The sequence below is a fragment of the Penaeus vannamei genome, chromosome 24, assembly GCF_042767895.1.
Source record: "Penaeus vannamei isolate JL-2024 chromosome 24, ASM4276789v1, whole genome shotgun sequence".
NCBI classification, from domain to species: domain Eukaryota; kingdom Metazoa; phylum Arthropoda; class Malacostraca; order Decapoda; family Penaeidae; genus Penaeus; species Penaeus vannamei.
This window is the reverse complement of record NC_091572.1, coordinates 20,195,110-20,205,109: the sequence shown is the minus strand read 5'-3', so window position 1 is coordinate 20,205,109 and position 10,000 is coordinate 20,195,110. Positions and strand designations below refer to the sequence as shown.

The following is a 10,000-nucleotide window of genomic DNA, read 5'->3' as shown; positions in this document are numbered from 1 at the left end:
ATGAAACCGGAGGGCGAGGTCGAAAGGCAAGGTCGAAGGATGAAGCCGAAGGGGGAGATCGAAGGGTAAGGTCAAAGGATGAGGTCGAAGGATGAAGCCGAAGGGTAAGGTCGAAGCGTAGGGTCGAAGGGCGAGGTCGAGCACGAGGGTCGAGGACGAGGGATGAGGTCGAAGGGTGAAGCCGAAGGATGAAGCCGAAGGGTGAGATCGAAGCGTAGGGTCAAAGGGCGAGGTCGAGTACGAGGGTCGAGGACGAGGGATGAGGCGAAGGGTGAAGCCGAAGGATGAAGCCGAAAGGTAAGATCGAAGCGTAGGGTCGAAGCGTAGGGTCGAGGGGCGAGGACGAGGGATGGGTCGAGGGATGGATGGGGTCGAAGGGTGAAGTCGGAGGGAGTGTGACATTTAAGCGATAGGTCGATATTACTCCATTGATTTATTTCTCCCACTTCGGTGTATCGAGGTCCTAGGACGGACGCCACTTTTCTTCTCTTCCTGGATGCTGACATTTACCTTTTTTTCTTCTTCTCCTTCTTTTGGTTTCGATTTGTTGGTTTCTTTTTCCTTTTTCTTTTTTGTGAGGTCGCAATCGGGGCTGGGGTTGGGGTCGGGGTTAGAGAAAGCGTGGTGTTGGTTGTTATTACTGGTTGTTGTTTTTTGTATCACTTTTCAGCCATTGATTCCGTTTGTTTTTTGGCTGAGTTTGTTTCGTTTGTTTATTTGTTTTGTATTAAGGGATTGGTATCTAGTTAATTCATCTTTTTTTAACTGTTTATTCGGTATTTTGGTATGCATTTTATTTATGTATCTATTTCTATCATCTCGGAAGGAACAGCGGCCGTGGATCGAAAAGGAAGTGGGTCCCAGCTTCCTCTATTACATTTTTTTTTATGTAAACAGGAGACTCTGTTGCCCATAGAACGACACTGGGCTTGAAGTACACTCCCGGCATTGTTGTTGTGGCGGGAGCAGAAGTCTGTTGTCGTTCTGTCCTGTTGGTGCTGCTGCTGTTTTGAGGCGCTGCTGGCGAATTGCTGACTCTGCTTTCGGAGAAGAATTGCTGACACTGACTGGTCGATGGTGTTGGTGCGTCTGCTTGGCGGGGGATGGGGTGGGGGTGGGTAGTCGCTCGCAGGCACTGGGTACTTGTGTTTTTTTCTGTTTTTATGGATTTTTTTTTTTTGTAATTGTTATGGTTGCTTGTCAGTGGGAAAGGTAAACAATATGTCTTGGACTTGAGTACTGTTTTGCGATTGTTTTCATTTTCTCGTTTGCTTTATCTGTTTGCCGTCCTGTTTGTCTAGAAAAGCATTTACATACATTGCTGTCACTCTCGCTCACTCTTCTCTGTCTCACTTTCTCATCCTTTTTTCCTTTTTTCTCTTTCCTTTCCACTTTCCTTCTCCCTTTCCCTTTCAGTCCCCTTTTCCCTATCCCTGCTTTCCTTCCCCTCTCCTCTCCTCTCCTCTCCTTCCCCTCTTCCCTCCTCTCCTTCCCCTCTTCCCTCCTCTCCTTCCCCTCTTCCCTCCTCTCCTTCCCCTCTTCCCTCCTCTCCTTCCCCTCTTTCCCTTCCCACCTTCCCCTCTTCCCTCCTCTCCTTCCCCTCTTCCCTCCTCTCCTTCCCCTCTTCCCTCCTCTCCTTCCCCTCTTCCCTCCTCTCCTTCCCCTCTTCCCTCCTCTCCTTCCCCTCTTCCCTCCTCTCCCTCCCGTCTTCCCTCATCTTCCCCTCTCCGCTCATTCCCTCCGCACTGAATGCCATATCGCACGAATGGAACCCGAACCCCGTGGGAGTGCGTATCATTTCCACACCCGTTCGTTGGCCGGGTCCCGCGTGTGTGGTTAGCGAGTGGCGAGGTGCTGCCGCGGGGTGTGTGTGTGTGTGTGTATGTGTGTGTATGTAGGTGTAACTGCCGCCCCTTTACCTTAGGTTGAATGGTCTGCTGCACCTGCTACCAGATAGGTTCGTCTGGGAAGGCTTTTGGTGGTTTGGTTGTTGGCTTGTTTGGCTTGGGTTGTTGGCTTGCTTTGCAAGTTGTTTTTTGTGGTTTGAGGCTTGTGTGTTTTGCTGTCGGTGGCTTTAGTTTTCTTGTGCGTTTCGATTCGTTTTTGCTTGGTATCCTTTTGTTTGTTCCTGCGTTTCCATGTGTAGTTACTTCGTTCGTAATGCTGCGAACGTGAATTCCCCGAAGAGCTGCTACGATGAGCATAAAAAGCAGATGAATCATGATAATGTGTTATTTTTTTAAGGGAGTGTATTTTCCCCAAAGCTATTTAAAGATTGCTGTTGCAAGCGACGATTTTTGTAACATCCGGGGAAGCCTCCACTATCTGAGACAATAACTGTGACATCTTCAGGAAAGCACACCACCACTGTCACTAACCACGCAAGCACTTCTTCGGAAGAAATGAATATAGGTCCAGTCAGTTTGTTTGTTCCTGCGTTTCCATGTGTAGTTACTTCGTTCGTAATACTGTGAACGTGAATTCCCCGAAGAGCAGAGGAATCATGATAATGTGTTATTTTTTTAAGGGAATGTATTTTCCCCAAAGCTATTTAAGGATTGTGTTTGTGAGCCGAGTGGTGTTGCTCTTGGACATTCTTGTGCGGCTGTATTTCTTTGTTTGTTGCGTTGTTGCTGCCGTTGTTGTTATTGAGAAACGTATCACTGCTGTTGCAAGTGACGTTTTTTGTAACATCCGTGAAAGCCTCCACTAGTTTCTGAGACAATAACTGTGACATCTTCAGGAAAGCACACCACCACTGTCACTAACCACGCAAGCACTTCTTCGGAAGAAATGGCTATGCTATGGCTACTACTATTAATGCTGCTACGGTCGAAAACCCGCTTTTAACAATTAATTAGATGTGTTACCATTTTTTTTTTCTTACTTTCTGGTCTTTTAAAATCCTGCTCCGAATGTTGCCTCGAGAGTTGGCGTGGATGCATCTCGGTCCTCGCTCTCTGGCTCTTCGATAGGGGAATGGAGCATTTTTTATCCTTTTGAAGCTTTCCTGAAGTCAAAAATGAAACGTCGCCGATCGGGTTGATGGATGGGTTTGCTTCTGGTTGACAGCTTTTGAATATCCAGTTGATTAGATGCATAAATCACAGACGTGGCAAGTGTCAGGGGCGAATAAATGCAGTCTCAGTATGAAACTTCCCACTAACGCGGCCGAAAGTTTGTAAAAAAGATGAACTTCACTCTCTTAGCCTCTGTCTTAGGTCCTTTCTTTCCCTTTTCTTCCTTTCTTTTCACTTTTTCCCCATCTTTCTTCCTTTCTTTCCATTTTCCCTCATCTTTCTTCCCCCTTTTCCCCATCTCTTTCATTCCATTTCCTCCCATCTTACTTCCTTTCTTTCCCTTTCCCCCATCTTTCTTCCTTTCTTTCCCTTTCCCCCATCTTTCTTCCTTTCTTTCCCTTTTCCCCTCCATCTTTCTGCCTTTCTCTCTGTTATGAACTTGGAATGGCAAGTTGGAAGAGTGGATGGCACTGCCTCCCCGCACCCGCTTCGTTCTCGTGGGATTGGAAGCATCTGCGCGTGTGCATGCCGCTCGATGCGCTTCACGGAGAGATCAGCTGATGAGCAGATTGTGTGCCCAAGGTAAATAATCATCATCATTATTAGCCGTTAAATTCCACCGTTATCACTATCGATGATCGCCATAATAATCATCATCGTCGCCGTCATTATCAGTCATCACCAGTGATCATCATTATCAATAATCGTAGTCGTCGTCGTCATCTGCATCTCAATCTCCATCTGCTTCTGCATCTCCATCAGTATCCTTATCCTACCACTGCTGTTGCTAGCAATACTAATACTAATGCCCACAGAAATACAACCACTTTCTATTTCTGCTACTACTACTACCGCTAGTAATACCTTCATGTCCGGCCCCTACAGTCACTATTACTAGTGATCCTTCTTGTATACATAGACCCTACATATGTATGTCCATGGGCGCCTTTATGCTCGACCAGCGTCACTGTCTATCGTCACGACTTCTATCGAAGGCCGTTCGTGGCTGGCTGGAAGTGTGACGCGTTTGTTGCTTGTGGCGTGACGAATCGGGGCTTCCTCTGCTCCTTTTTCGGGTTTCTTGTTTGTCTTCTCGTTTCTCAAAACGCCCTTTTTATGTGTGTTTTGTCTCTATTTTTCTCTTTACCTCTGTTTTGTTGTTGGTTTTTATATTTTTATTTTATTTTAATTTTCTCGCATACTGTCGCGTTGTTTCTCGTTCTGAAGATAACGTTGATTCACTGACGCACGGTGAAGATAAGAGTAAAGGGAAAAATTTGTTGTAAAGAAATTGAATTGCTACGAAGGGAGGAAGGCGTTATCTCGGGTCGCCCCGTAATTTGCTCCCTTCCTATTCCTCCTCCTCCCCCTCATCTTTCCCACCCTCTCCGCCTCTCCATCTTCCCCTCCCTTTTCCATCTACCTCTACCCATACCCCTGCCCTCCCCCTCCCCCTTCTTCCCCCCTAAACCTTCCCGTTCCCCACCTTTTCCTTCTTCGCTACCCTTCCCCACCCTATCCCCCCTCTCTCTTCCCCCACCTTTTCCCTCTTCGCTACCCTATTCCCCCTCCCTTTCTCCCACCTTTTCCCTCTTCGCTACCCTATTCCCCCTCCCTTTCTCCCACCTTTTCCCTCTTTGCTTCCTTCCCCCTCTCTCTCCCCCTCCCTTTCTCCCCACCTTTTCCCTCTTCGCTACCCTACCCCCCCCTTTCTCCCCACCTTTTCCCTCTTTGCTACCCTACCCCCCCCTTTCTCTTCCCCCTCTCTTTCTCCCCACCTTTTCCCTCTTTGCTACCCTGCCCCCCTCCCTGCCCCCCTTCCCTCAGCCTCCGTGGAAGGGCAAGTGGTGCAACGCGGACGATGATTGTACAGTAGTGAGTGTGGGCGGGAGGGCGGCGGGTGAGCGGGGCGTGGAGGGGAGGGGAGGGGAGGGGGGAATGGAAGGGTTGGGGGTGGATGATGGTGGGGTGGTGGTGGTGGTGGTGGTGGTGGCTGGATTGTTTTCCTTTTCCTGTTATACGTTTTTTTTTTTTTTTTTCGTGGTCGATTTATTTATTTGTTTATTTACTTACTTATTTTATTTGTTTACTTATGTATTTATTTAATTTATTCATTTATTTACTTTATTTTGTTTTATTTTATTTATTTATTTATTTATTTATTTATTTATTTATTATTTATATATTTTACTGCCGCGTGTGCTGATTCAATGATTGTTCAATTATTTTCTCGGAAGGGATGATTTTGACGGCGATCGCAGGTCGTAAGGAAATGATACGCGAGAAAATGAATAGCAAGGACAAGTGAGAAAGCAGGACGACGTGAAGGCCAAAGAAAATTCAATTGGGGGGAGGGGGAGGGGTGGGAAGGATTTTACAGGCAAAGAAAGAACGAAGAGAATGAAAGAAAATGGGGGAGGAGGAAACAGAAGCCGATTGTGAAGGAGGGAGATAGGTTGATGTTGAATGTTTTGTATGGTAGGGAGAGGAAGAGAGAGGGGAGAGGGAGGGAGAGGGAGATGGGGACGGGCGGGCGGGTGGGCGGGTGGGCGGGCGCAGGTGCCTCGCTCCTCCCCAGGTGACGGATGTTGGCTTGTATAGCTCATTCCTGCCACCCCTTCCTCATGACCTTCTTTTCCTCCTTTTATCTATCCTGCCCCTCTTTTTTCTTTTCCTTCCCTATCTCCTTTTCCTCCTCCTCGTCTTCTTTCTCTTTCCTCCTTTGTCCCCCTCATTCCTCCCTTCTACCCCTCATTCTTCCTCCTTTCTCCCCCTTCCCCGTCTTTCTGCTGTATATCATTCCCCGTTCGCCTAACCCTTCTCCCCTCCCCTCTTTCCCCCCTTCTCCCCTTCCCCCTCTTTTTGCTTTATCTGATTCCCCTTTTGCCTCCCCCTCCCCTCTTCCCCTTCCCCCTCTTTCTGCTGTATGATTCCCCTTTCGCCTCCCCTCCCCTCTCTCCCCCTTCTCCTTTCCCCCCTCTTTCTGCTGCATCTGATTCCCCTTTCGCCTCCCCTCCCCTCTAGCCTCCTTCCCCCTCTTTCTGCTGCATCTGATTCCCCTTTCGCCTCCCCTCCCCTCTCTCCCCCTTCCCCCTCTTTCTGCTACATCTGATTCCCCTTTCGCCTCCCCTCCCCTCTCTCCTGTCTTCTGTTGCGCCTCCAATCTCCAGTCATGGTCTCTCTCGCCGCCGCCTCTGCCACAGGTCATTCATTTTCAATTACTGTGTCAGTCATGGAGTTCCATGTGGGAGGCCTGTTTCGTTCAGTCCTCCCTATCTCCCACACCGCCCCCACATCTGTGTGTATGTATGTGTGTATTTTAAGTATGTATGTGTGTATTGCATATATGTATGTTTTGTAAGTATGTATGTGTGCATTGCATGTATGTATGTATTGTATGTGTGTGTATGTATTGCATGTATGTATGTAATGTATGTATTATGTATTGTTGCATTGTATGTATGCATTGTATGTATGCATGGATGGATGGATGGATGTATTTGTATATATGTACATGTATTTACGTGAGTATATGTATATTTGTGTACATGTGTATGTATATATGTTGATTTTGTTTTATGAAAGAACGTTTGTGCATATATAGCCATTCCCCTCCGTATAATTTTTCTTTTTTCTCTTCACCCCTTTTTTTTAATCCAACCCTTCTCCCCCTCCTGTCCTTTCTACTTCGCTATGCATATTACAAATGACGCAGCATTTTTATGTTTCATTTTGTATTCCTGCCGACACGTTTCCAAAATATTTCCAGGCCATTTTCATCAAGGTGGAAGGCGGAGGGCGGAGAGAGGAATGGAGGGAAGGAGGCTGGAGGAAGGAGAAAAGTGGAAAAGTGGAACGGGTAAAGGAAGGAAGGAAAGAAAATAAGTAGGGAAGAATGAATGTGCAAGGTCGGTTGGGGAGAAGGACAGGAGGCGATGAGAATTAGAAATAAGAGAGGAAAACTGTTAAAAGAAGAAAAGAATTGGGAGGCAAGGGAGAGGTAGATAAGAGAGATGTCTTTTGGAAGAGAGAGATAGGGCAATAATAGAGAGAAAAAAGGTAAATGAATTAGGAGAAAAAGAGGGAGGAAAAGAAGAGAGAAGAAATTAAGAGAAAATGAAAGGGAGATAACAAAGAGGCCTTAATAAAGTCTTTGACGAAGGGAGGGGCAGAGAAGGAAGGGAAGAAGGGGGGGGGAGGGCTTTTAGTAGGGGATATGAGGCTCAAGGTAGTGGAAAGCGAAGTAGGAAGAGGGGAAAATAGTGATAAATGGTAAAATAAGAGAGGCGAGAAAGAGAAAAAATAACTGTAATGGTAGGAGAGACGGAAAGTGGATGGAAGAAAAATAAGTAAGTAAGGAATGAATGAATGAGTAAAGGAAGAAAGGAAGGGATGGAAGGAAGGACGGAGAGAGACAGGAAGAAAGGAAGGAAAGTAGGAAGGGAAGGAAGGAAGGAAAGAAGGAAAGAAAGGAGGGAGAGAGGGGGGGGAGGGAAGGAAGGAAGGAAGGAAGGGGGGGAGTGAGGGAAGGAAGGGAGGAAGGAAAGAAGGAAGGGAGGGAGGGAAAAAGAAGGAAGGGAGGAAGGAAGGAAAGGAAGGGAAATGGGTATAGGAGGGGAGGATGAGGGGACACGAATATTATTAGGTTCTAGGGTCGGCGAGGGTAATGTTGTTTGGTCGGCCTTAGTGCTGCTGCGTGTGTGGGTTGCTGAGTCTGTTGAGGAGACGAAGAGGAAGAGGAAGGAGAAGATGGAGAGGAGAAAGAAGAGTAGGAGAGTGAAGGAAGAGGAAGGAATAGCGGGGAAGAGGAAAGGGAGAGTGGGGAAGATGGAGAGGAGAAAGGAAGAGCAGGAGAGTCCAGGAAGGAGGGAGGGATAGTGGGGAAGAGTTGGAGAGTCTGGAGTCATAGAAGAGGAAGAGGAAAGGGGGAAGAGGGGGAGTGTAAGAGAGTTGGGGGTTAGGGAAGGAGGAGGAAATAGTGTGGAAAAGAAGAGAGCGGAGAGTAGAGAGTTAGGGAAATAAGAGGGAAGTAGGAAGAAATGAGGAGAAACGGAGTAAGGTGAGAAACAAAAATAGGAATAAGCGAGGAAGGACGGAGTAAGGTGGAAAAAGAAAAATTGGAATGAATGAGGATGAACGGAATAAGGGGAGAAAGAAAAATAGGAATGAATAAGGAGGAACGGGCCAAGGGGAGAAAGAAAGATTGGAATAAATGAGGAATAAGTGAGAAAGAAAAATAGGAAGAAATGAGGAGGAACGGAGTAAAATGAGGAAGAAAAGGGAAAACGAAAAGGGGAAGATGAAGGACCAGAAGGAAAAGAGAACGGAGAAGGGGGAAAGGCAAAGGAGGAGGAGGAGGAGGAGGAGGAGGAGGAGGAGGAGGAGGAGGAGGAGGAGGAGGAGGAGGAGGAGGAGGAGATAAAGATAGAGGACTCAGGAAGATTGAGTAAGATTGATATCACTATTATCAGTCTTACTTTTGATCCCTCAGGACTGCTATTGCACTGACTGTGATAGAGCAATAGCGCGAATGAACGGAAGATCATGAAATGGAGGAAGGGAGAAAGTGTCGTATTTATATTATTTACTTGTGGTAATGATGGCAGTAGGGATGGTGGGAACAGGTATATGTGGAGGTGGTCGTGGTGAACAATGGCGTTGTGGATGAAAGGTTATCATTATTTGTTTTCATTTAAGTGATTTTTACGTGTAATATTACTGTTCATGTTATTGATTTTGTATTTTTGTACTGTTGTGATAATGATGATGATGAATGTTCCTTTCATATTTGCTGCCCATCATCGTCGTCGTAATCGTAATTGTAATAATAATGGTATTGCTAATGTTCTTGTTATTACCGTAGTCGATATCACAATTATGATATTTACATTGCCATTACCGCAAGCTCTATTGATTATGGCCTATTACGCTTTCCACATAATAACGGCTTTGTTCGTCTTGTTCCAGGTGAGTGGCGGAGGAGTGGCAGGAGCAGCAGAGAAGGGGCAGCAGGGGACAGCAGAGGGCCAGTGTAGGGAGGAACTTGGCTCGGCGGTGGTCGTACGCGAAGGTAAGAGGGAGGCAGCGGGGGAGATGGGGAGGGGATTTGTGCGTGAAGTTCTCAGGGTGTCAGGAACGAGGGATTAAAAAAAAGCAGTGATAATCAGTGAATACGTGAATAAATGAATGCTGTGATAAGCGATCAGATCGATTGAAAATGCGATCTTGTGAGTGAAAGACGTGACAGAAATGAAACAAAAACCAAATGGCTCTAAATGCGAAACTTCTGCAACGATAGCACCGTACGAAGGGTGCACGCAGACGGTTGGCCAGCACGATCAACAGATGGCGTTCCAGCGGCCGTGATATCCCCTGCCGAAGACGCCGCCAGAGCCACGACAACGCGCGCCCTGAGGCAGTGGCTGCTCCTCCTCGCTTTCCCGCCGCCGCGATCTGTGCCCCGGCGGTGAGCCAGAAATGACTGGAATAAACAGAGAGCGAGCGTCGCCGTGGCCAGCTTACGCAACCTGGCCTCGCACGCGCGCGCGCACTCTCATGTTGACGGAGCGAGAGGATGGGAGGGAGGGAGGGAGGGAAAGGAGAGAAGGGGAGAATGGGTGGGGTGGGATGGGGTAGAGGAGAGGGTAGAGGCGGTTTGTGTGATTGGAATTCGTAGTGTGATCGCCAGTTCGGCATGTTTGATGCTGCAGTCGCTCGTGGGTGGGACTTCTTAATTACATGGGCGCGTTCACGTGCGTGGCTTACATCTTGGGCGCTCTCTCTCTCTCTCTCTCTCTCTCTCTCTCTCTCTCTCTCTCTCTCTCTCTCTCTCTCTCTCTCTCTCTCTCTCTCTCTCTCTCTCTCTCTCTCTCTCTCTCTCTCTCCCTCTCCCTCTCCCTCTCTCTCTCTCTCTCTCTCTCTCTCTCTCTCTCTCTCTCTCTCTCTCTCTCTCTCTCTCTCTCTCTCTCTCTCTCTCTCTC

General features: G+C 47.5%; 1 protein-coding gene across 4 annotated transcripts in view; it reads left to right on the top strand.

The window, feature by feature from the left end:
- Positions 1 to 10,000, top strand: part of egh (beta-1,4-mannosyltransferase egh) — a 119,308-nt gene that overhangs the window by 17,433 nt on the left and 91,875 nt on the right. For 2 of the 4 annotated variants that reach the window (XM_070138441.1, XM_070138443.1), the window contains exon 2: positions 8,988 to 9,090. The exons of the other annotated variants lie outside the window; for them this stretch is intronic. The gene's annotated coding sequence lies outside the window, so the exon portion shown is untranslated. The remainder of the gene's footprint in view (positions 1 to 8,987; positions 9,091 to 10,000) is intronic. 4 annotated transcript variants of the gene reach the window in all.